This window comes from Carassius carassius, chromosome 35 (assembly GCF_963082965.1).
Source record: "Carassius carassius chromosome 35, fCarCar2.1, whole genome shotgun sequence".
Classification (NCBI taxonomy): Eukaryota; Metazoa; Chordata; class Actinopteri; order Cypriniformes; family Cyprinidae; genus Carassius; species Carassius carassius.
In genome coordinates, this window is record NC_081789.1 from 13,379,615 (window position 1) to 13,404,902 (window position 25,288).

Consider the following 25,288-nt stretch of genomic DNA (forward strand, 5'->3'; position numbering starts at 1 on the left):
GAACCGCTGAAAAACAGACAAGCTTTCAAACAGCGTTTCAGTAAATTTCGAGTCAGAGAGCGCCAAATAACACTCGTGAACAGTAACCATAGCAACAGTTGCTAGAGAATCTGGCAGAGAAAAGCGTTAGGCCTAATAATAATATTGCAACCATTTGTTTTATTAAAAAAGGAAAAGTTATTTAATGAAGTGATACGTAATTCTCAAATGGAATACAGTAAAAAAAAGCATACTGAAAACTTGATTTTCATTTTGCTTCAAGAGGTCATTTTCTTTCAAGTGTTGGTGTTGACCATGTGGTGGCGCTGTTCGCCAAGATGTTTCTTTATCGTAAGCACAGTGATATTCATTGGTTTCGCAAATCATTTTGCGCGTATGTTGTGGGTATTTTTCATTAGCAAAAGTAGAAAATATGAAACCAAAATAACATTTCTATAAATGCTTTCCTGAACTGATGGGGCAGTCTCTTTCGGGACGTTTCGTTGCGGCAACACCGCGCTGTTTCACAATTGTTGTCAAGCACGTGCCAGTCCGAAAGAGTGTGAACAGCGAATATTGCATAAGTCACTGTTTGCAGATTTCCCTTTGAGAGAAGTTAGATTCGCTGTAGACCTTTGGTCGACACGGGTTGCAGCTGTACTATTCGTTTCGATTCGCCCGTGCCTTCATCTCGCTCGCTGGCTGGCGTTCACATGGAAGGATTCTTCTACAGGAAATCAACCTGTCGCCGTGTGGGGTTTGATCGGATACCTGACACAATTTGGGGTTTATCGCAGTGCTGAGTAATCACGGTAAGCTTTGGCTTTCTGCCCGTTCAAACAGTCACTGAGCTCGTGGCCATTTGAGGCTTGTATTCTGGGAGAAAAGTAAGAAATGTTTGCGTATTTGATAACAACGCAGCTATGATACATGGTGGCGTACTAAGACTATTAAAAAAAACCTTGTAGGGGCTTCTTCTCATGTTATTTCACAGATGTTCTTTACCTTTAAACGACGGATACAGATGTGGACTCATAACCGAGGAAATGTGTCGGATAAATACAACAACAACAAAAATTAATTCCTTTAATATTTTATTATTAAGCTATATAATAACATTTCCTTGGATGTGACAAAATCAACATATATTGATTGTTTTTCAGTACAGATTCGGAAGACTTGAAACGTTTAGCTATAACAATTATTTAAATGCCTGGAAGATATAAGAAAAAAAACACTAATGGCGGATAAAATATTTAATGGATTTAAAGGGACTATTTGCTGTTCTCAGACCCAAACGCTCTTGAATTTATATTGTCAGGGCCTTAACTTGGTGGAAAAGGTTCTGGTGTTACGTTTGTACTTTGTTTCGTTACAAAAGTTTTTATTTACTAACTCATGTAGCCTAGGTTTAAATGCATATTAAGAGTCCTGAAGTAATAAACCATAACACGCAGGATATGATGTATGGAGGTCTGGAAAGTAGTTTCATGTGGCTCAATCTAATGTGACTTCTAATTAAGCTGTTATGACATTGATAATAGAGTGCAGATTGCTTTGGGTTTGGGATAACAACAACACCGGCTCGTAACCGGACCACTCTGGCACACTTTTTCCTCCCACGGCACCAGTTTAAAGGCGAAAGCTTGTGTAAACTGGCCTTTCAACACTGTTTTGGTCCCCTCCCGTAATATTATGAAACCCACAAAGACTCAGAGAATCCAATCCAGCGGGTGAGCAGTGTCCTTACGTTTGCTGTATCATCATTTTGCCTCGTTGCTCACTGCAAGGTTGCTATGCAGGCTAGAGTAAACGAGTAGATACTGGTGCCCAGAGTATGTGGGGGAGGTTTTGCTGGCGAGATAAACAAGCAGCCAGCCATCGTTAGGCATAAGGCAGCAGAAACATGGCGGCGGCAGTTAACTATAATGCTGTTTCACCAACCCGAAGGTCAGACCTGGACGTAACGTACAGGATTTAAAAGGAAACAAAACACCGTAAGTCCGACGTGGTTGCAAATGTTGATTGTTTGCCGGTGAATGGCGGTTTGGGGTGGCTTTGTAACGCGATTTTTACACACTCGCTGCAGGATCCAATCACAGTTCCGCGGCGGCGGTATCCTGCATTAGCTTGCTAAACCAGCTACACTCGCTATTTCAGCCTGGCCACTTTGCAAAGTTAGAGAGTTGTGTTTTGCCTGTTGTCGTTGTGTAAACAAATCTCTTTGCGCGACCTTGAAGCGGATGCACGGCTGTTATTGTTTTAACATTTCAATTGTGTTGCTGATTTATTTAATTCGCCCGCGCTGCTCCCGTTTGAGCGATTAAGTTTAGCCAGCTCCCCCTCTTATTTGCCTGGCTAGCTTTAGCCTGCGAGCCTCCATTTGACTAGACGAGGGAGGCAAGTCCAGCGACATTCAGTGGTATTTTAACTTTAGCTGGCCGAGCGGTTACATCGTAACGGATGAATGGAGTTCCACTGGAATGCTTGTGTTACACTGCAGCCAGTCGGACTCTTTAACAGTTCTAAAGCGAGCCGCTAAAAGCAACAATGTAGCGTTGGCGGGCGCGTTCTATTGAAAGTAAACGCGGGTTGTTATTTGTCAGTCTCCGCGTGTCGTTTCTATGCGGGTCGAGATTAGTGAGTCAGCTCTTTGCTCAAACTACTGCACGCCACGGATCGGTTTTCTGGAGCTCGACTGATTGAAGAAAGGAAAAGTTGGGGCGCAAGTAGCTGGGAATGCTGCTAATTAGCATTTACCTCGTGATTTGTCTGAGCTCCACTATTTTCACAATCGCTTATAATGTGGAGCAAAGGCTGCTTTTGTCGTCCAGCTCTCCGGGAGATTTTTAGTTTGGTCGACAGAGTTCGTAGCCGCCGTGACGAGGGTTTACGGTGTATGACGTCACACCGCCGGGTTGTTCATTGGGTCTAGGTCATGTTTAGACCTTAGCATTTAAGTCTCAACTCATCATAGATACATTTGGAATTGAAAAGGTTTTTTTTTGTCTACATTCTATTGTTGTTGTTTTTAACCCACTCTTTCTTTCATCTCATTCATTTAATTCTCATTAAAACTTGGCTATATTGCAAGTGTGAATTGTGAGAATGGTTTAGGTTCTATTTCATTCCTCTAAGGATTCCAGTTCATTAACTATGCCATAGACGATTTATTTTTATAACATTTCGCACTACAAGTTCCATTTGTTAACATTAGTTAACTTCTTTGGTTAATATGTACTAACAATGAAAATTACTTCTAAACTGACCTGAGTTAACATGAATTAACTGTGGCAGACAGCTGTATTTGTGTTAACAAAGATTAATAAATACAAATGATTGCTCGTTGCTTAATGTCAGTTAATCCATCAGCTAATGTCAAATAATATTAAAATATTTGGAAATAAGATATACTATTCGCTTTTACAGCCCTTAGATTGTATCAAAGTTACAACAAAGCAGAAACAAATTACAAACAAACACACAATGTAACATGCTATTAAAATGTGTGTTAAAAAATGCTTTTAAATAGAATTATTGGTTAATTTCGAGTAACACGTGACAAAACACTTGTGATTCAGTAAGAGAGTTAACTTACTGATTCAAACTGAAGTGTTTTTGATTCACTATAAAGAACTGGTCCATAACACGTTAATGTAAAAAATAATAATAATAATTGTGTAATATAACGTGTTTGTTTGCTGGTTTTTATTGTATTTGTTATATTTTTTAAATAGTTTTTGCCATGAAAATAGCCTAAGATGCAGACATGGCATTAAATAAAAATATACTATACTGGTCCATAAGAGTGATTGGTTTGGTAATGGTTGCTATATGTTTGCGATTCAGTACAGCAGCGTTGCACACAACTAGTAAATGAAAGTAGTATTTAGTATCAATTTGTTGTTAACTGAAACGAATGTCATGACTGTTCTGTTTAACCTGTTTCTGTATAAGAACAGGTTCTCAGCAACCAAACCCTATTGGTTTACTCCATTGGTGGTTTATAAGAAATTAACTGCTTGAATGCCCAAGCTTGGAGCATATGCACTGACAGCTGGTGTTCACCTCAGATTTGCATCAGTGCTGCAGTAGTGCGACTCAGCCTGTTGGACCAGTAGTTCAGTTCATGTAAGCTTTGTTACCCACCTCTTACATCATGCTGACACATTCCACAGTAGGGCTTGTGTGGTGAGCAAATGCTCCCACAGCCCAACATAAGAGTAATGTGTCCATTGCTTTAATTAGTTTGATTTGTGAACAATGCGAGTATTGTTTTATAGTTTTATGTATATACTGAAATAAACTAAACCTTTACTACTCAAAAATAAAGCCCCCCCACCCCCCAAATTTTTTTTTGGACTGTTGCCATTTATTAGTAAATCTTTTTTTATATATATAGATTTTCTAGCAATTTCTGAGTGAAATTTTTACATTTTTCTCAAACCCAGTTATTTATTGATTTAGCTGTTTACAATATAAGTAGGTCAAAAGACTGAGGTGTGGCTTTAAAAAAAAATCTGTATGATTTCAGTTTTATATATATATATATATATATATAGATAGATAGATAGATAGATACATTTACATCATTTTCTGAGTGAAAATTGTTTCTGCATCATATTTTTCTCTTTATAATTTTTTTGTCAGTGTATTAAAATTGAAACAAAGCTGAAATACTGAAACTTTGACTTTAAAATGTAAATAAATAGCAAATTTTGTCTTGGCAACTAACTGACATGAAATAATTGTAGATCTAAAACTAGGGATGCACTGAATTTTCACTGAATTTGGTTTTCAGCTGAAAATCCGAGCCGAAAATATACATATAGGCCTGATGGCGCACCTGGCATCAGCGTGCAGGTTTCACTCTCCTCGTCATTGCGCGGTTTGATACAATGCTCAATATTTCGCTCTATGAATGTTCTCGTGTGCACCCTCAACAAAAATACGAAGTCCGCTCAAATAACATGCTGACAGGAAACTTCTAAGTAGTTTACTTGGTCCTGTTTGTAGTAGTGTTACTGTGCTGTAACATGTAGTACAGCTAATACAAATGTTCATGTAAATTAAGAGCGTATTAACTGTTAACAAGCAGAACTGTTGATTTTAATAATGCATTAGTAAATGTTGAAATTAACATTAACTAAGATTAATAAATGCTGAAGAACTATTGTTCATTTAGGGTGCTTTCACATCTCTGGTTCGGTTCATTTGGTCCAAACCAAGGGCAAACAATTATACATTGTAGCGATTTGTAGCATGTAGCATCCTTTTCACACCACACTGATTGCTTTGGTCCGAACCAGTTGAAACGAACCAAAATGCAGTCACATGACAACATCCACATCACTCATTGGCCATGACGTATTTCCTAAACTGCTTTTCGATTGGTCAGAATTTAAGTGTGGGAATATTCCAATATAAGAGGAAAATCCAGCAAACAACACAGAGACAACACAACTATGGAGAGACGACTGCGCGGGCTGGCCATAATCTAGTACATTGTTTGTATACACCACAATATGCAAACAATACATTTCTATATTGAAGCGTAGATGCGGATTGAAAACAACGTTCTAAAGCACTGCAAACGGCGAGCGGGCATCGCTCGTAACTTCAAGCTGAGGCGTGCATTAATTCTTCTTAACTCTGACATGCTCATGGTCATCCGACCAAATTTCTATGAGGCTCCGCACCTCCTCACTACTCCAAGTTTGTCAACGAGCTGCCATGCTAAAGTGCAAACTGTTAAACACTTCCTCATCCCATAATGCACAGCGCAGCTGACTACGGCAGCTGGTTTAGTCCAAAAATGATCAATACTTTTTGCAGTTGGGTCTGTTCGAGGTCGCATCACGTTCTCACCACAAATGAACCGCTCCAGAGTTCGTTTGAAAGCGTGACCTCTTCAAGCAGGTCTCGGTACGCTTGTTTGGTCCGCCTTTGGTGCGCACCCGAGTGTGATTGCTGCTTTCACACCTGCCCAAACGAACTGCACCAAAGGGGGAAACTAACTCTAAAAGAGGCAGGTGTGAAAGCACCCTTAGTTCATGTTAACTAATGAATCTTATTGTAAAGCGTTACCAATATTAATATAAATTCTGTCCAGTTTTATTGTTACTTTCAGTAAAAGTGGTTATTTTATTGGCTTGTGTTTTTTTTTTTATTTCAGTATCATTAAAATTGAGTAAAATTAAAAAGTCGTACAAAATTACTTTATATTATTTAATAAAATAATAAATAATCATTACAAAGCAGTTTTGGTTTCCAGCCAAGTGCATCCAGAATTTTCTGTTTCGGCCCAGAATTTTCATTTCGGTGCATCCCTATCTAAAACTAAAGTAAAAATAACAAAATTTCCCTTTTAATTCAGTGTGTTATTTGCCATTTATTTGTAATTATTTGTGAAATTTAATTTACTTATTTCTGAGAGAAATTTTCTAATTTATTCAAACTCTGTATTTTTTCAAACAAAATGTCAAACCCCTGCGGTGTGTTATACAGAATCGTTCTAGTATCAGTATGCAGATTTAGTCAAAGCATGTACTTCCTTTTGTACTAAAAGCTTTCCTGACATCCTGTAGTAGTAGCTGGCTTATTTAGGGATGTTTTCAGTCAGCTAAGGCTGTCAGAATGCTATGATGTGGTAAGATGTATTCCCATACAAACTGCTGTGTGTGGGTGTGCCTATATACCGGCAGGACTCACCGATGAGCATGCGTGTATGTAGATGCCGTCTAGGTCTCTGTGGCTTAGCGGCATTCAAGCGTGGGAATCTAAATATGGCATATCCACCAGTGGATGCCATGGTCACATGATGGTTCGTTCACATGCAACCAGCCAGCAGTCCAGATCCATGATTTCAAGCTGGATCAGCTGACCTGTGACTCGCTCTATTGATTGAGGTATTCAGTCACAGTGAATCGCAGGCTGATTGTTGAACTTTGATCTTCTGGCAAAGTGCATTCGCCACATTCGCAGGCCTTCAGCTCTGGGCAGCCTGGTTGCAACGCATGCTCAGCAGAAGGTTGAAAGGAACCGAAATTTGTCACGAGGCTGTTTGATTTTCACGCCACAGTGACAAGATGCAGTCTGTCAGTTAGTGGGATGATCATATGAGCCACTATCAAGTCAAATCAGTGTCAAACGGCATCAGATTGGCAACACGAGCACTAAAATCATTGGCTGAAAAAAATCACAAAGATACAGAGGTAATAGCCTAATTATTAAATGCGTAACATGGGAAATGTGTTTTACCGGGACACGGTAGCTCTGTATATTAGGATTACTGTAACCAAATTAAACCTAATTAGAAGAAAGCTGGAAAATTATGACCTTGTCCGGCTTGATTAGGTTAGACCACGGCTGAATGTGAACATGCCTTCTCTCTCTCTCTCTCTCTCTCTCTCTCTCTCTCTCTCTCTCTCTCTCTCTCTCTCTCTCTCTCTCTCTCTCTCTATCTATCTATCTACCTTTCATTGGGTTTTGTGTGCATGGGTCCTTTTTTCAGTCTTGTCTCAAATTACACTGGGAGCAAAGGGCAGGGAGGAAACCAGGTCTGCCTAAATGACATTGCTGCTCACATTCAACAGTAATGTGCTTTTCTCAGGAAGCATTTTTACAAAGCTTCAGCTGGAGCATGTCCAAAAAACTGTAGTTAGAAATAATAAGTAGTGACTTAAGTCGGAAAATAGCACTGTATGATGTCAGTATGACTGTCAGTTGATTAATTAATTGTTTTTAATTAATAGATCAATCTTTTTTTTTTTTTTCATGTTTTACTTTTTTTAGAATTGTTTGTTTTTGCTTGCATAAAACACTTTTTTATATAATTATTGTTGTTATACACTAATTAGTTGCAAATGTTTTTGTTTTTCTTCAATGTTTTATTTTTAAATTGTTTTATGTTAAATTATGTTTAATTGTTTTTAAATAAAAAATTTTTTTACACTTTATTTTTATTGATTTAGTTGTTTTACTGCCCTAATAACTTTTTTTTTATCTTTTGTGCTTGCCTGAAACATTTAGTAACTTTTCCACATGCTTCAGCCTTAATCAAATGAATTACAATTATATACTTATTAATTGCATTTTTTTTATTTTTTCATTTTTTTTATTTGTTTATTTTTTTAAGTAGTTGTTTTAAAATTACATTTACATCGGTAATAACTTTATCACTTTGTATAATAGTTTTTTCTTTCTTCCGCATATACCTCACAGTTATTCAAATTAATTTAATTATATGCTTATCAACTACAAATTGTTTTCATTTTGTATTTTTATTTATTTAATTTATAGCCGTACACTTTTTCTTTTTTATATATATATATTTTTTGCTGCTTCTTTACATGCCTCACATTTAAAGCAAAGCAAAATTAATTTCAGTAATTGTTTCTTGTACTCCTGAAATGATACTGAATGTAAGTTTTGGAGCGTGTTGCCAGGGTAACAGCGGGTAGACGGGCCTGAGGCCTAACAGTGCCAGATGAGTTATAATGCCTAGGTTCATTCCACTCACTGCTTCCTCTCACAGACATACTGTCCTTAGTCAGAATCTGACCCAGGATTGCTACACACATCTCTCTTAACTCCCCACTTCTGCCTAACGAGCCTGCTGTGTGTGTGTCCATGATGGCTCTCTGTTCTAAATGTGCTGTCTCTCAGTTGCATACTGGTTTAGTCTTGATAGCTTGGAGTACTTTAAAATATAGCCCATCCAAATATTGAAAATGTCTTGGATTTTTTTTTTTTTTTACTAATTTCTTGAATGTGAACATTTTAAGGCCCTGATATGCTCATTGTTAAAGGGTTAGTTTACCCAAAAATGAAAATTCTGTCATTCACTACTCACCCTCATGTCGTTCCAAACCCGTAAGACCTTCATTCATCTTGGGAACGCAAATTAAGACATTTTTGATGAAATCTGAGAGCTCTCTGACCCTCCATAGACAGCAAGGATATTACCATGATCAACGCACAGAAATGTAGCAGTGAAATCGGTAAAACAGTCCATGTGAGTTCAACCGTAATTTTACCAAGCTACGAGAATACTTTTTGTGTGCAAAAAAATAACAATTTATTCAACAATTCTTCTCCCTGAGTTACCGTCTTCCGCCATTTTGGAGAGTATCCCAGAACGTAATCAGCATTGTTTACGCCAAAGTCCTTTAAGGCAAGTCGTGCCACTCGGCCGCCATCTTGGCAACGCCTCCGGGCAGCTATTTCGGACTAACAAGACCAGGCTTCTAAATTGGCAGAGAGTCAGAACTTCACTGTCACTGGGACTTAAAAACTGTATGTATAGAAACAGCAGTAAAATATGATAAAAATCGCTGAAAAAGTTTGATGACTTTGCCCCAAAATAAGGTTTAAAAGCCTTTTTCCCCACAGGTTATACTTTTACTACGCATGCGCAAGGGTTCACAACACCATCTTCATTTACGTCTCTATGCAGAATGCCAGTGTTGTGCCAAGCACTTAAACAAATGCTCAATGTCATTTGTTTTATCAGTTTACAGTACAATATTTTTAATTATTATTTTCTTGTGTCTTGTTCTTCTTGTGTCTCACTTTTCCTTTGCGTTGTCTACCCCTGATATGGACAGAATTTTTTGTAATCTCATTGTATAATGTGTTCTGTAAAACAAAATTATTTTTATCTATATTGCATCTATATTTACACAACGCACACATACACTGCATATCAAATCTGTCGCAAAACCTCAACTGTGCGCATGCGTCAGTGGAACCAGACCATAGGCTTAAATGTTTCTCGGCTTGACTGTTAAAAGCAGATGATTGGCGATTTCCTTACTACATTTCTGTGCCTTGATCGTGGTAATATCCTTGCTGTCCTTGCAGAGAGCTTTCAGATTTCATTAAAAAAAAATCTTAATTTGTGTTCCGAAGATGAACGAATGTCTTGTGGGTTTGCAGCGACAGAAGGGTGGGTAATTAATGAAAGAGTTTTCATTTTTGGGTGAACTAACCATTTAAATACTTCTAAATTCTTTGCTTGGGTAAAATTTTGTAATATCGAAGCAGTTCACAAAACATCCTGATGCATCCCACACTGCTTTGTGAACATGCAAATTTGTGCTGCACGCCTTCCTCTCAATAACAAAATAAAAACACAACAAACTTGACAGCTTTGAGAAAACAGCAGTTAAGCAAGCATCTGATTATAGCGATGTGGATGTCTGCAGCAGCCATGATTTCCTTTGACATTTATTTATGTAGCACTTTATACAGTAGATTGCTTTAAAGTAAGCAGCTTTATGGCATCAAACATGAAACATAGTGTAGTAGTGTACTGGAGAAGTAGTAAGGTGTTTACCAGCTTGAATGTTTATGTATTAAATAAGCTTGTGTGTAGTGTATGAGCTGTAGGAATGGATTGAGAAGCACATCACTAGACCTCAGCTGCGATTACATTTCCTTTTTATTCGAAGAAAGGTTTAAGGGCAGGCAGAAGGAGTGTTACTGATACAGGCACTGAATACGTCGCTTTGCACTTACAAGCGAGACGCTCTTTCTCCACTCAAGTATGTATTGATTTGACTTTGGCTGGTGACATTGTTATTGCCACAGATATTTACTGTGAAGATGGCCTTACACAAACTGGCTCGCTGCTAAGATAATGGAGGTCATGTAAGCTCCACTAAGAGCAAATGTACCATAGCTGAAGGAATATTCCTAGTTGGGTTGAGTTCAAACAATAGCATTTGTGGCACAACATTGATTAGAACAAAAAATGAAAATTACTCCGTTTATTCGTAGGGCTACATTTTGGAGGATGTAAAAGATGAAATGTGAAGCTTTTGAATTTCATAAGAGCATTTACACACTTTTTTTTGTAATTCTAATTGTAAAATGTAGATCTTACAATCAGTTTCAATCAGTTTTTGCAGTTGTTGTAGGGTTTGTGGATTTGCTCTAATTTGGCAACAAGGTATAAATCTACGGAGCCCCGCACATGACATTCAAGAAAAAATAAATAAATTGTGCGCACAATTTACTAATTCGTTCCCTTGATGTACTAAAACATGCACATGAATAGTATTTTGCTAAATCATGCCCACAATTTACGAATTAGTTCTCTTGATTTCTCTTGCAAATCAAGGGAACTAATTAGTAAATCGTGTGGGCAATTTATCAATCGAGGGAACGAAATAGTAAATTATGCGCACGATTTAGCCTACTTTTTTTCCTGCATGCCATGTGCAGGGCTCCGTAAACTATGTAACCTTAGAGTAAAAGTAAGCAATTTTATTCACACTAAAATTGTGTTTGTGTCTTGTGGCTATACTATTGAACATTTACAAATCAATTCACTTTGTAAATGCCTCATTAGGTATGTTTACATACACACATTTTTTTGTAAGTTGAAATGAATCCAGTCCAATTTAGATTCTTAAAGTTGTTTATTTGTGCCCTAAATGTTTAAATTCAATACACAGTCATTTCTGATCAAAATTTTATAAGTTCACAATGACATTTCTTAGATTCGACCATTCTTGAGCATAGTAATACTCTAATGAGGGTTAGTTGGCATGTAGTTGCAAAGTGGCCTATAGTCGACAAATTAAGGGGACCATCAAAATAAAAGGGAACCATATAAAAGACAGCATTTTTTTCAGTTGGAGTATTAAGCTCACATCAGTAAATTAACATTAGCTCCACAGGAAAGACTCAAATGACTCTCAACATCTAACCACTTACAATCTGTAGTAAGATACTGTGTAGATCTGAAATAATGTCAAGATATGATACAGTCCATTATACTGTAAATGAAGTAGATTTAATATGGTGTTCATTGTGTGTTATAAATAATCATACTCTTAAACTTATAACCACAAATATGTAAGTATTATGATGTATTATAATTGTTGTTATGATTATTCATGAGTTGATATAACATATTATAAGGTTTTTTATAATGCATTATGCATTCATTATAATGCTTACCCTTATAATGTATTGTAACTACGGGCTTCATAGAAAGTGTTACCAAAGTTTGTTGTCATTTGGAAGTGTGTAGGCCTTCTTGCATTTTATGCTGTTACATTATGATTTTATATTCAGTGGCATAAAATGGTCTTTAAAATGACAATAATATCAATTATCACAAATATTTCTGGGGCAACATATCGCACAACAAAAAAGGCCTAGTGAGAATTGGTCGTTACACTAAAGTGTTAATGACTTTTCAGTCCGACTAAGCCATCAATCAATCAATCAATCTGATTATAAACAGATTATTTGAATGCATGTAAACACAGCTACTGTAATATTTTTTCTAGGCTATTTTTTAATAAAAAATGGGCATGAGGAAAAGTTATTTAGGGAAGGAAAGTTAGTTCTGTAGACATTTCTGAAGAAAGAAGACTTAATTCAAGTTCAACAGTTGCTCCAGTTGTCCACCAGTGAATTGTGACCAACTTTGATTCTGTTTATGTCAGAAGGAAGGGTCTTTTACCACAAGAACAAAAATCAATCATGTAAAGGCTACCCACAAGTAAAGTTCACCCACTTTGTAGCACGTTCGTAGATGCCCAGCATGGTATCGCTGAGATCTGTGATTGAATGCAGCTGGGTTTTCAAGGATAGCAAGGATAATGAGGACGTGGTGTCAGAGGAGATGAACTGCAGCTATGTGGAGAGGATGGTGTTCTTTTCACCGCTGTCTGGAGGTCTCTACACCCTGGAGCCCAGCGTGTGCCTGGCAACAGACCCAGAGTGTAATCCTTGGCATTGAGTGTAGCCTGGCATCGGTTCAGAAAGCCACAGTTAGAGTGGTGAGGGGCCCCTAATTTAAGAAGTGCCAAGTCTAAGGAATGAAACAATGATCACAGGGCAGGTTAACCCAGGGTGGCCAAAAGTTGAGCTTGAGGTTGACGCTGCCAGGAGACGTGGTGCTGCTGTACTTTCGCTTCATTAAAGAGATGTATGCAAGGCTTTCCTGTCCGCATTGTAATGTCGGTTCAAGCAGTGGCCAACTACACATTACTGTACTGTGTAAAGAGACCACAGAGACCCCTGCGCAGATTTAAAACGCTTCAAGATTGCTTCCTGTTCACTGTCAGAGACCCTCGACTGAACTCGACCACACTGAGATCCAGTTCTTACTCGTATCTGGTTTTGTTTAAAAAAACAAAACAAAAAACTAAACGATTTTCATGATGGTCAGTTCTGTGAACTGTTAATGAATTATCTATCTTTATTGCGTCATTCATAATACAGTATTCATTGTCTTGACTAGAGTTGGGCAATACAAGCAAAAGGTTAATCTACTAAATCACAATATATACTATCATTTAATTTGTAGTTGTTGTTTTTGAAAGAAGTCTCTTGTGCTGACTAAGTATTCATATGATGTAGCTAAAAACAACATTATTTTGTGTATTTGGTGTAAGGCAATGCATTTAAGTGGTTAAAAAAACCTTATTTTTCACTTATACCTTACATTATTGTTGCTCCTCTCTGCCCCGCCTTTCTGAAACGTGTCGGAACTCATCGTTCTGAAAAGCACTGTGTGCTCTGATTGGCCTGCTGTCCAGGGCATTGTGATTGGTCAAATTCCTTAAGCGTGTGACGGAAATGTTCCACCCCTTACCATATTTGGAAACGCACAGCATCTCCACGACATGGCGGCAGCAGTAACAATACTACAGCAAAAATAAATGTTACACCTTCTTTGCATATACATTTGGGTGGTGTTATGCAAATCTTCCCACACAGTGACGTAAATATGTGGGGGCGTGTTTGAATGAGCCGTTTTAGGAAGGCATGGGTGAGTCTTCACTTTTAGAAAAAATATCTCTTTGAGTTTGAGACTTTAGTCTTTGCGACTTTACGGGTCTTTAATACACACAAACAGCTTGTAACACTCCAAAGACGTTATATGACCCCTTTAAAAAAAGCTTACCCCAAATCGTTGAATGGTAGTATATATTCGTATTTTATGGAAACCTGTTTAAAAATTAGTTTTAAAAAAATTAGTTTCCAAACTTATTCAATGTTAAGCTCTGATATGCTTCAGTCTGCTTCATCTAAACATCTCCAAAATTGGAAGGAGATAAAGACTGATTTTGTTTATCTATTCTGTGTGAAACTGACTCTGATTGAACAGTTTGGATTGCTTGGATTGTTCAAAGACCTGTCATTGAATGACGACTCTAATGTGGTCATCAACCACTGACAGATACCTCAATAAATGCTTGCCGTACTTTGGGTTGCAGCTCTGAATGGCCGATGATGAAAGAACCATAGTTGTCACATATACAGTCACCCTCCGGTTGCATTTTTTTTTTGTTGAAAGTATGTTCCAGCAGATCCTCCAGATGGCATAGGCCTCTTTCTCCCACAGAGTCTTTCCTGCTGTAAAATCAACTGGGTCTACTACAGGGATGGAAATTAGCACCCGCCACCAGCCAAATGCGGGTGTGTTTGTGTTGTGGCGGGTAAACTCGCTTCACCTACCGGCCACTCTGGCGGGTAAATAAAAATAGCATACTGTTTCACCCGGTTGTTGGACAAAAAAAAAAGTTAATTTTCATCCCTGGTGTGTGTACAAAACGCAATAAAGTGTAATATCATCCGAAGCAGCTCCGTGGAGAAAGGCGGTGTAAACCGGGCTCGAAACTGCGGCGTTGTTCCCAGTGCAGTGTTTGAAGCTGAAGTTAGTGCCGCCGGCAGAGTGATATATTTGTTGGTTATTTACAGTACGTTTAATAGCACACGCTCATGATATATAAGATCGCGTGAAGAGTTAAATTTGTTATCACGCACAAGTTTCCGCATAATGTCACGTCTCTGTCAGACCTATGTCAGAATAAATCACTCTCATATGCGACTAAATCTTCCTTCTGGCTACTAAATGATGTCTAATATTAGCCAATGGCTAATCAATTATCTGATTTTACTCACCAGTGTGTTAGTTGGAGGCTTTCTGACTCTCCATCAGACGATCGGTGCTTTTTTTCCTCAATGGATCCATAGCGCACCTGTATAATGTACCGTTTACTCAAGTGTTAATGAGCACAAATTGCCGTCGCTTTCTCTCACACTCACATAGAGAAAGAGAGAGAGGGGATTGACGTGCTATATTTAAACAATATTATTTGTTGTATTTTCCTGTCAAAAAAACGGCATTCCTATGGAAGACTTCAGCTTTTAAGAACAACTGGGTTTTTCGGTAGTGGGTGGAGTTAATGCGTGAACGGCAATCTCATTGGCTGGCGCTCACCTATTATCGTCCCTTTTTTGATTTCAGCAAATCAGTTCGAGGGAACACACAAAACCTAATTAATATTCATGAATCCAGCAGCTCATTAATCCTTAGTGTGTTTTATAGTTTTTGTTAGTAGGAATCGTATTATTATTATCTTATCAGGAGTTGTGTAAATTACATTACAATTAAATTAAAATTAAATTAAATCATTGTTATTATTGTTATTAATTACTAGCCAATGGCGATTCAATTGCCAAGGTGTCCATAGAGGGTTGTAAGTTATGTAGAAACAACATTGTATGGCTACACATGTTTGACAGCTCTGGCGTGACGAGACATGTAAAAACGATGTATTAAAAACGCTGTGCGTTCGTTTGTCGATGGTGTAAAAGTTTGCGAGCTGAGATTTCTTTCAGTGATACAGTGTTGAACAGGGGAATTTTCCCCACGTGTTCCCTCAACCACAAAAAAAAAAAATACACCAAAAATAAAATACACTTACACATACAAATACTGGTGAATCCTTTCCTTTGGAATTAAATACATCATTATTAATGCGCACGAAAACAGTGCAGTGTATCATCTGGTTGGGCTACGGAGTTGAGAGAATGAGCTTCTTCAGTAAGAGTCAGCTGTTTCAAAACCTAGTAAGCTGCCTAGATACGCAGCATTTTTGAGCATCACTGAAAGAGAAAATGTCAGTATTTCATTGAGACTTGAGATTAAATAAACTGCTTAAGTATTGTAGATCTTGTAGTATTAATTTTCACATGCAGTTACACATTGTCGGTTAAAAGAAAAGAAAGTGGCTGGTAAAAACATTGAGGGCTGGTAGATTTTGAAATCCACCAGCCACAGTGGCCGGTGGACAAAAAAGTTAATTTCCATCCCTGGTCTACTACCTATCGGCCAGCTCCACAAACTGGGCCACAGATCTAATTGCTCTTTCATGCAGTACGAATTCAGGGGGGAAAAGACTTCTGTGGATGCTTGCCTGCAGCATGTGGGGATGTACATGGTGGCAAAGATACAGCTTCCGCTTGCAAAACAAAAATGCAGCACTAGCAGAAGAACTCATCTTTACAAAAAACACAAAATGCATCGCTTGCTAAAGACCTGACATGGCTGTCCGCACTGTCCGGAAAGTGCAAGCCAGTGTCCGTGCAAGGCTTGCAAAAGTCAAGTCATCGACAGCAAAACGACTCGGGGACAAAAAAAAAAGCAAAAGCCTGTTCATTGCAGTGTTAGCAGTTGATATCCTACTCTGGACAATTGAGTTGTGTTCTTCCATTTTCTTCTCCTTGATCGGCCTTCTAATTCATCGTTGACGGCAGTAAACAACAGAACAGTTTTATATTTAAACCAATACTTGGTGCTCTTACTAGTAAATGGCCTTAACTGAATCAATTGCTCCTTCAAATTAGCGTATAAGAGGTAGTAAAGTTATCCATAATTCTCTCTTCAAGCAAGAGCATTAGACAGAAGACTTGGCAGCTGCTATCACTGGAGGTTGCTAAGCAGCTTGGTACATTCACCAGCCAGCTCATCTGTCGTCAAAATACATTGCATTGGCTGTCATTTGTCTGCTACAAAACACGCGCACACCTTCGTGGCTTGATGCTATTTCCGTACATGTACGGGCAAAGAATACAGAAGTCCTTAATCTGATTGAGCGTTGGCTCTCTCGAAGGAAATTGTTGTAGACAATTCACAAAGGTAACTGTTCTGATGTTTACATTATGCTGGCTACTTTTAGCTTTGGGATGTCTGTATACAGAAGTAGTTAATTTACTCCTGCACCAAAGTAGCCCTTAAAGCCTCTATAATCAGTCTGCGTCTGTCTGTCACAGATATCTGTGGCTTTGCCACCTGGAATTGTGGGTTGTCAAAACAAATCCTCTCATGCTACACCTGAGGAGACAATTACACATACACACCCACGTACCATGCAGGCAGTGGAGGGAATGATTATCTTTATTATCCATGATTTATCTTAAACGGTTAATGATTAGTATTGAGGAGATTTAATGCATGCTGAGCATATTTTAGAGTTTTAATTGCTGTTCACAACACATTTTACTTTAGGGATGCATAATACAAGTTCTAGTTAATTATCTGCTAATTATTTTAACACAATATTCATAAACTTAACAGAAAGTGTCCTGACAGAAAATTCCACAGTTATTCTCACAGTGGTGTTATTTATATAGATATATAAATTCTAAACAATTTCTCTATGAAGTAGGACTTTTCCAACAGCACATGAACACATCAGAGAAGCATTTTCTCAGTACAGTGGAGAGCGTTGTTTTGTTAACTTTGTGGTTTATTATTTTGAGTCGTATGGGATGCAGTAACACACGGCCCTCTCACAATATATTGCTTTACACATCTATAGCTTTTTTCACTGAGAAATATTCACACAGTCATGCAGTACGTATCAGAAGATCTGCACTCTGGTGCAGTTAACGCTCACACTCACTGATCTATATATAACTGAACCGTGCTCTTGCCCCCCTCTTCCAACTGAGCAAGGGACTGCTAAACGGAATGATCACACTAATCAAACGAACCAGACTTGATTGCCTAGTGTGAGCACATCCTAATTATTCTCCTGCACACATGAGTCTCTACCCGCAAATCAAGTGTTGTCCCGCGCCGCACTCTGCTGCGATGGGTCCCGCGATCGTGCAGGTCTCTAATAGGAAGGTGCCTGTTATAATGTTATGATGTTTTTCTATAACAAACTATAAAATATTTTCTATAAAAACGTTAATGTCCTGGCAGTAACATGGCTTGTTTTATATTTAATTTAATTAAATGAAATGGCTTGTTTTATATTTTATTTAATTAAATATAAATTAAAATATGGTTTGGATTGTAAAAAAAAACAATGCTGCTATTTTTATTTAAAATGCACAAGTTCATTTCAAGCCACAGTTTCTAAGTCTTTTATACTTTCCAAGGCAAGATTCATGTTGTCTTGTGATCTTTGTGAGACGTAAAACAGTTCAGCAAAAGAAGTGGAATTTTATCACTCGGTTAGAATCAATCAGCCATTCGTAAAATTGAGCTGTAACGCATATATTTTATTGACTCCACAGAGTAAATTGTAGAGTAGCCTGTTTAAGTCTATCATAATTTATTTATTTTTCCTCTGGACCTGGTGCTGATGTTTTCTTTGACTCAAGCAGAAAAGTTATTTCATTGTAAACTGTCATCTGCAACAATGCATGCTTAGTCTTTACAGCCCAGTAAGTTACTCTGTTTATTTTCGTTTCTACAGTCATTTTACAGTAAATGGCCTGGAGTTGCAATCATGACAGTATGGTTTATTTTAAAAGCCTTAAGCTTGAGTGGCCAAAGCACTAATTTTGGATAATCATGGTATTTGACAACCGGAAGCTGTAATGCAGTTTTACAGCCTTGATGTCGACTGGCAGAGCGATGTCTGCTGCGTTTGCCTTGTCCACACAGGCAGTTTTCCACTGCAGTCTTTAACTTTTTCCCTGTCTATTCTAATTATGTGTCCTCCTGGCAATTCAGCAGTATATCTAATCAGGTAATGCAGGATTGTAGTTGCAGGATTTGCCTTCTTGCAGCTGAGAATGTGTATTTAATTGGGCAGAAAAGCCTTCTCTTTAATCCAAGACAACATCAGAGCATCAGGTCCTTGGTAGCAAAAAATATTTGCTAATAATTTATTCTAGAATAGAATGCTGAGTGGTTGGCTTTTCAAGTGTAGCCTAAATGAACTAAATAAAGAAATGTCTAATTTCACAATCTGTTGTGAAATTTGTTGGTTATTTACTATTACATGACATGAATTTAAAAGACATCAGTGACACAGTTCAGACATCAGTGTAATGAACAGGAATGTAAATGGATAGCCTAGCTTTAGCCTAGGTATTATAGATCTCCCTTGTCTCGCCACCCACTTCTGAGTCAGTGAAATGTTAAATAAAGCAGTTAGATTTACAGTACTCACAATTTAGAAAAACACAAAGCCGCCTTAGTAAGTCTAGCCATTGTGGAGATGGCACATATCCAAAAAAAGGGTAAGCGTGGGCTCCCAGCTGCAGAGAAGAGAGAATGATAATTGCATGTGGAATTGGAGCTGACAACACATTCACTAAACAGAAACCGATCATTGATATGTGAGGTTTTCAGAGAGGCAGAGCAGGAACAGTGTCAGGATGGATACCTCTAGAAAAAGTCATACACTCAGATGGACTTTCATGAAAGTGATGTGCTTGATGTCTCAAAAGTAGCATTTGTCATCTGATTCATTAGGAGACTATTGTACCATTAAAGAATTTTATAAGGGATAAATGATATATTGGTACCAGCTGGTATTTAATTTCTCCAATTTGACATTTAGATTACATTTGTTATGGTATAGCATTCATTTAAAGATCATCTTTGAAACAATTATTTTACACTGTTAAAGGGATAGTTGAGCCAAAAATGAAAATTCTGTCATCAATTACTTACCCTAGTGTCGTTCCAAACCCTTTAGACCTTTGTTCCTCTTTGGTTGAAGCTTAATTTTTTGAAGCTACAAGATTACTAATGCGTTGTGCTGCTCTCATGAATGTACATCAAAGACTGGCATAGTAGAGAAGAAATTGTTGAATAAAGTTATTTTTGTTTTCTTTGTGCATAAAAAGTATTCTCCTAGCTTTATACAATTACGGTTGAATGATGTCACATGGACTAATTTAATGATGACATTACTACCATTACTATGTCTTTACATGATGTCATTGCTATGTCAGTTCTGTTGCTGTCTGCAGGTTCAGAAAGCTCTCGGATTTCATAAGAAATATCTTAATTTGTGTTCCAAGAATTAAATGTTAGTTTTGGGTGAACTAACCTTTTAAATGCAATCTTAACCAAACAATAAAAAATAGATATTTCATAATTCATAGTCTACATAATAGAGGTTTGCTACCGAACTTGCAACATTGAAAATATTTTAGTGTTTAATTTTAGGCTAAATATTATATATAATTATGCAAAAGTTGTGCATTCAATATGCTAATAATAATCTTCATAGGATGCAAATAGATTAAGAAGAAAATTTCTGTTTTCTGGGCTTTATAGCAATTTTGCTCTTGGTTCTAATATAGTATGAACTCTCCCATCCTTTAATAACTGTCCATTTGCAAAGCCTGAATATGGTGACAATCTACTTCATTCAACATACAGGAAAATGCGATGCACACTATTACATATATAATCATTCTTGGGATTATGGAATCTAGCATGTGGCAGCAAGTGTTGTGCAAATAAAATATATATTTTTTTTTTTTCAGAAAATTTATAAGTCTGGTTAAGTGTGTATAATTTTATTAGCTCCAGTGGCCTAGACAGTGTGGTGATGTTATTAACTTAATTGAGGCTTTAAATCTTTGTCTGACAATTACAATCAAGAAAAATTGACAGATCGCCAGTGAAAATGTTGACATGGATGGTTAAATTTGTATTTGGCCTCTGTGTCTGGCCCAGTGTGGTCAGTTTTGAGTGAGTAAAAGAATCTGTGCGGCCAATCTAATCTTTAGCCCTTGAGTGGTACGATTAGCTGGCTGCTTTCCCCTGACATAAGCCTTTAGTGACATCCCCACTGAGATGACTTGCACCTGCTTCAGGCCAGGAGGAAACAGAGAGGATCATGGGGGAGAGAGCAGGATCACTTACCCTCAAACACAGGGTTTAGACTCTCCCGCTCAAATCTAGTCAAAGAGCTGCTAAGTGAACTTGACTGAAGACGTGAGACTTCTCTATCTGAGCTTCTGGACTTTTTTGAGCAGGATTATTTTATTAATAGCATTTTTATTGTTTTATTTCTTCTTTGGGGTCTACATAATTTGAAAAGACTTTTGTCTTTAGGTTTGCTCTTGGGTTCAATATAGTATGAACTCACCCATTCTTTAATAACTGTCCCTTTGCAAAGTCTGCGTTAATTTGTGATGGAAGTTTGCTATTTTGCTATTGCACTAAATGTAAATGTAAATTTCACTGCAAAATAATAAAAATAATAATTGCATAAACCTTGTTTAATATAAACTTATTTAATATTCAAAATATTTACAGTTTTTAATTTAATTCTTTAATTTTATCATTTAAAAATTGTCATTAATTTAAAATAAATATTTCTATATAGCTATATTTTATTTTTATTTCAGTTTTAATTTTAATTCAGTTTTAGTTAACGACAGCAACACTGAATTTAAGTTACTTCAGGTTTTAAATTTCGAGATTTTAAGACCGATGTGCAGAGATGTAGGTGCTACACACAACCGGGAACAGCACAGATCCTTTCCCACATCCCACAACTAGTACAGCCTACATCTCAAAAGATAAAGAATAATTTGATTTATTGTGTTACGCCCTGTCCTCTCAGTTTCTAATACATATGCAAGATGTCTCTTTACTCATGTCTATTGGGAAATGTTTCTAAAATGACATTATGAAGGAGAATGTGTGTTCAGTCAATCATTTCTTTGCTGTTGTAGTATTAAGCCTCACAATGGCCGGTGGGTAAGAGTATGGGAAATATGGTCTGTGGTGTGACACATACAACTGTAACACTTGCATGAACTTTTGACCCGGACTGCAGATGTAGAGAGATCGAGGGTTTTTATGGGATGGGGATGCAGGACGTCCCATTCTATCACAACATGTTCATTAGGAATAGATCCACGGTGTGTGTGTGGTCTGCTGCATGTATGTGTCCAAGCTGTCAGATCTTTTTGGCCCTTTGCTGTGGAGTGTTTATTGATTAGTGAAGACTTAATTTAGCGGCGGTTCTGAAACATGATTAGAAGTTTATCTGCAGTTGCTGTGACTGTTTGATTTCAGTTGAGATGCTATGATCATAAAAAGCTTGTGACTTTTTGGTATTTAAAAGCAATTTTCACAAAACAAAAAGGCTTTTTTGGTGTCTATATGACAGCAGAATCAACCGCTTGACTGATTTGCCATGGTTGAGGGACCCCATAACTGCAGTGACCAATCGGGTTAAAGATCTGCTGTGGGCTAGAACAAACATGTGACACAAGAAACTGAGGGAAATTCCTTTTTTTTTTTACTTCCTCCTGACCAGTAAAAGATAAATGAAGTCTTTCAGAATGCATCTGATGTGTCTCTCTCTATATAATTATGATTTATAGTGATTTGGATATGCTACATTAATTTTAATGCCCTTTACTTTTTACAAAGGCCACATGATTTCTGTTTCCCATTTAGATCGCTAAAGCCATTTACACGCTTGTGTAACTGTATAGTGAATTTATTATTTTTATGATTATTTATAGAAACACATGCCCAGAGCGTTCTTATTATTTAAGGTAGCCATCAGAATCCCAGCGCTAGGTCTTTTGTTCTCCCTTTGTGTTATTGTCAGTGTGCGCATGCTGTTGTAGCAGGGCTCCTGTGAAACTACATGTAGCGATATCTGGTCAGCACATGCGCTGCGGATGGCCCGCTTCTCAGGTATTTGTTCACAAGCTCCCAGGAGAGATTCTGCAGAAGTCAACAACCCCTTTAAAGGCATTTGCTCACAATGGGAGAATTCTGGCTGTTTCTGCATGTGCTTTCAACTTTGTTGAATGATACTTACTGCAGCAAGTCTTTTTTCTTCTTCTTCTCGAAGAGGCTAATTCTGGGATCGGGGAGATGATTTAAACCCTTATTCCACTAATTACTTGCTGAACATAATTAAAAAGGCGTACTTCATGTTACTATCTAATAAGCTTGAAACGATTCCCTTGTGGAACCAGAGGCCCTGAAGACGTGTGTAACACTATTAAATCTTTACCAACCTGATGATGATTGTCATTTTTCCCCTTCTCTTCCCGTTTTTTTTTTCTCCAATTTTTCCCCTTTCTAATGATGTGGAGCTCATTTTCCAGCCCTTAATAGTCTTCAAAAAAGTTTGTGTTGATTGCTTTATGCCATTTTGGAGATTCTGGCACCATTTGGGTTTCTGAAAGTGTTGATAATAAAAAGAAATGTAGCCTAGGCAGCAAATCAGCAAATTAGAATTATTTCTTAAGGATCATGTGACACTGAATTATCAATTATGGCTGTTGGAAATTAAGCTTTGCCATAATAAATTGCATACTAAAATAAAAAACACTTAGGCCAACTTTAATAATGTTTCACAGTATTACTGATCTTACTGTGTTTTTGATCAAATATATGCAGACTTGGTTGGCATAAGAGGCTTCTTTACAAGATTTTTTTTTTTGAATGATCAAGTATTTTATATTTTTGCAAAACTTTATCTTCTCTGGAGCATCTAATGCTATATTTTTTTTAAAATGTTTTCTTCATTTCATGTCTTGAGCATACTTGATGTGTGCTGATTCAACTGTGCCGTATGTCTCCACTTGCCGTTCAACTTTCATAAACTTTTAAATGGATGGTATAAGAGTATAAAGAGTATTGTGGGATCAGTTAGATCTTTCCCCTTGACATCATTGAGAAGGCCAGGATGGAAATGGCGGATTAAAACTTATAACGGTATATCCAGCTCTTGATTTTCCAACTAGTTTGCAGAGATGGATCACTCTCATATAGTAGTTCACTTAAGCTAATTGCCTGAAAACATGACTGCTCCAGGCGGTCTAATTGTGTTTTACTAACTATAGCAGAGCTATCTATCTTCTTTCATTAAAAAAAAAGAAAAATCCTTCATCAGAAGAATGTTAATTTGAAAAGTGTACATTTGGCAAACCACTGTCAACCACAGTATCTTATTTTGGGGGCAAACTATTCCCTTGCTATTATAATTGCCATTGATTTGCATTACCTGTTCCTATTTCTTTTTGGACAATTTATAAGCAGTTTTCTACATATGGTTCCCAAAGACATGTAGACAAAGACATTCATGGTTCCCATAAGCCATGAATGCTACCCGATCGTTGACCTCCTGTGGGTCTTCTCGGTTGGTCCTCTTGGAGCCAGTGCTGGCAAGGTGTCTTTATTAAGAATAGCCACACTCTTCCTGACATGTCTGGGACTACTCTTCTGTCTCGTTGGTTGGCTGATAACTCTCTGATGGAGGACAGCTCAAGTGCTCTGCTCTCTTTAAAACTCTTTAAAAACATATATAGTGGGCGAATCTCAAGAAACTTCTCAAGAATATGGCCAGGTCATTTTTCACCCTAAACTCATAAGTAACAAAAAAAAAAAAAAGAGAGTTGTTTTGATAACATTCCAAACTTTTTATTTTTAAGACCAAAAAATGTATTTCGTATTTTGAGAGCCTCTATTCTCATATTTTTTTAATACAGTAAATCAAGAATAAGAAAAATATAAAAGCAAAATTAAATTAGTGTAAAATGCTTCTGTTAAATGACAAAATAGCATAGTTGCTCAAAATGGCATGATATTTATTTTTGTTTTAATCAACAAGCATAGCGACTGTATCATCCTTAAAAAAAATATATATATATATTAAATTGCACTCAATCAATATTAATAACGTTTTGATGTGTACTAGCCTATATTCCATTGGTTGTGTTGAGTCTTGTTTGAGATCTTAACTGGATGGTTCTGCTCTTCCACAGATTGAAAGAAGTGAATAATGCCCAAAGATTTCCACTGGTCCCACTGCAGAAATGCCCTGAGGCTAAATCTGGACTGAAGCCAAGGTAAGCTTAGTAACCCGTAATGAACACACAGTCACTTTCTTTTTTGACTTTCCCCTATCTTACTGTTGCTTAATTCATGACATTGAAGGTCTTATGTGTGTTTATGAAACTGGATAGTGAGAAGATGAAGAAAACACTTGTATGATATACTGCAAAACAAATGAAAGTGTTAGTTGGTGTGGTTTGTGTGGGAGGCGTGACATCATTTCCTATCTGAATTTGTTTTGAGCAGAAAAAAGGAACCTTGTTTTCTGTTGTTTGTATCCTTGATTATTCCTTCTGTCTTTTATTCCTCTAAAACAGAGATTTTTAACATTTAGAGACCCAGACTCTCAGCTAAATTTGGGCTAACAAAGATTTTTGTGTCAGTAACACTTTATCATCACTTTCATTAAAAACTTTAACATGCAAA

At 37.3% G+C, this 25,288-nt stretch overlaps 1 protein-coding gene across 4 annotated transcripts in view; it reads left to right on the forward strand.

Annotated features, from left to right (window-relative positions):
* Window positions 1–345: 345 nt before the first annotated feature.
* The window catches only part of LOC132116002 (nuclear receptor coactivator 2), a 93,904-nt gene continuing 68,961 nt past the window's right edge, over window positions 346–25,288 (forward strand). Inside the window, exons 1-2 of one of the 4 annotated variants that reach the window (XM_059524501.1) lie at window positions 346–791; window positions 24,793–24,876. The gene's annotated coding sequence lies outside the window, so the exon portion shown is untranslated. Of the gene's footprint in view, window positions 792–1,687; window positions 1,977–24,792; window positions 24,877–25,288 lie in introns of those variants that run through there. The other 3 variants (XM_059524502.1, XM_059524500.1, XM_059524503.1) reach the window with 3 other exon arrangements.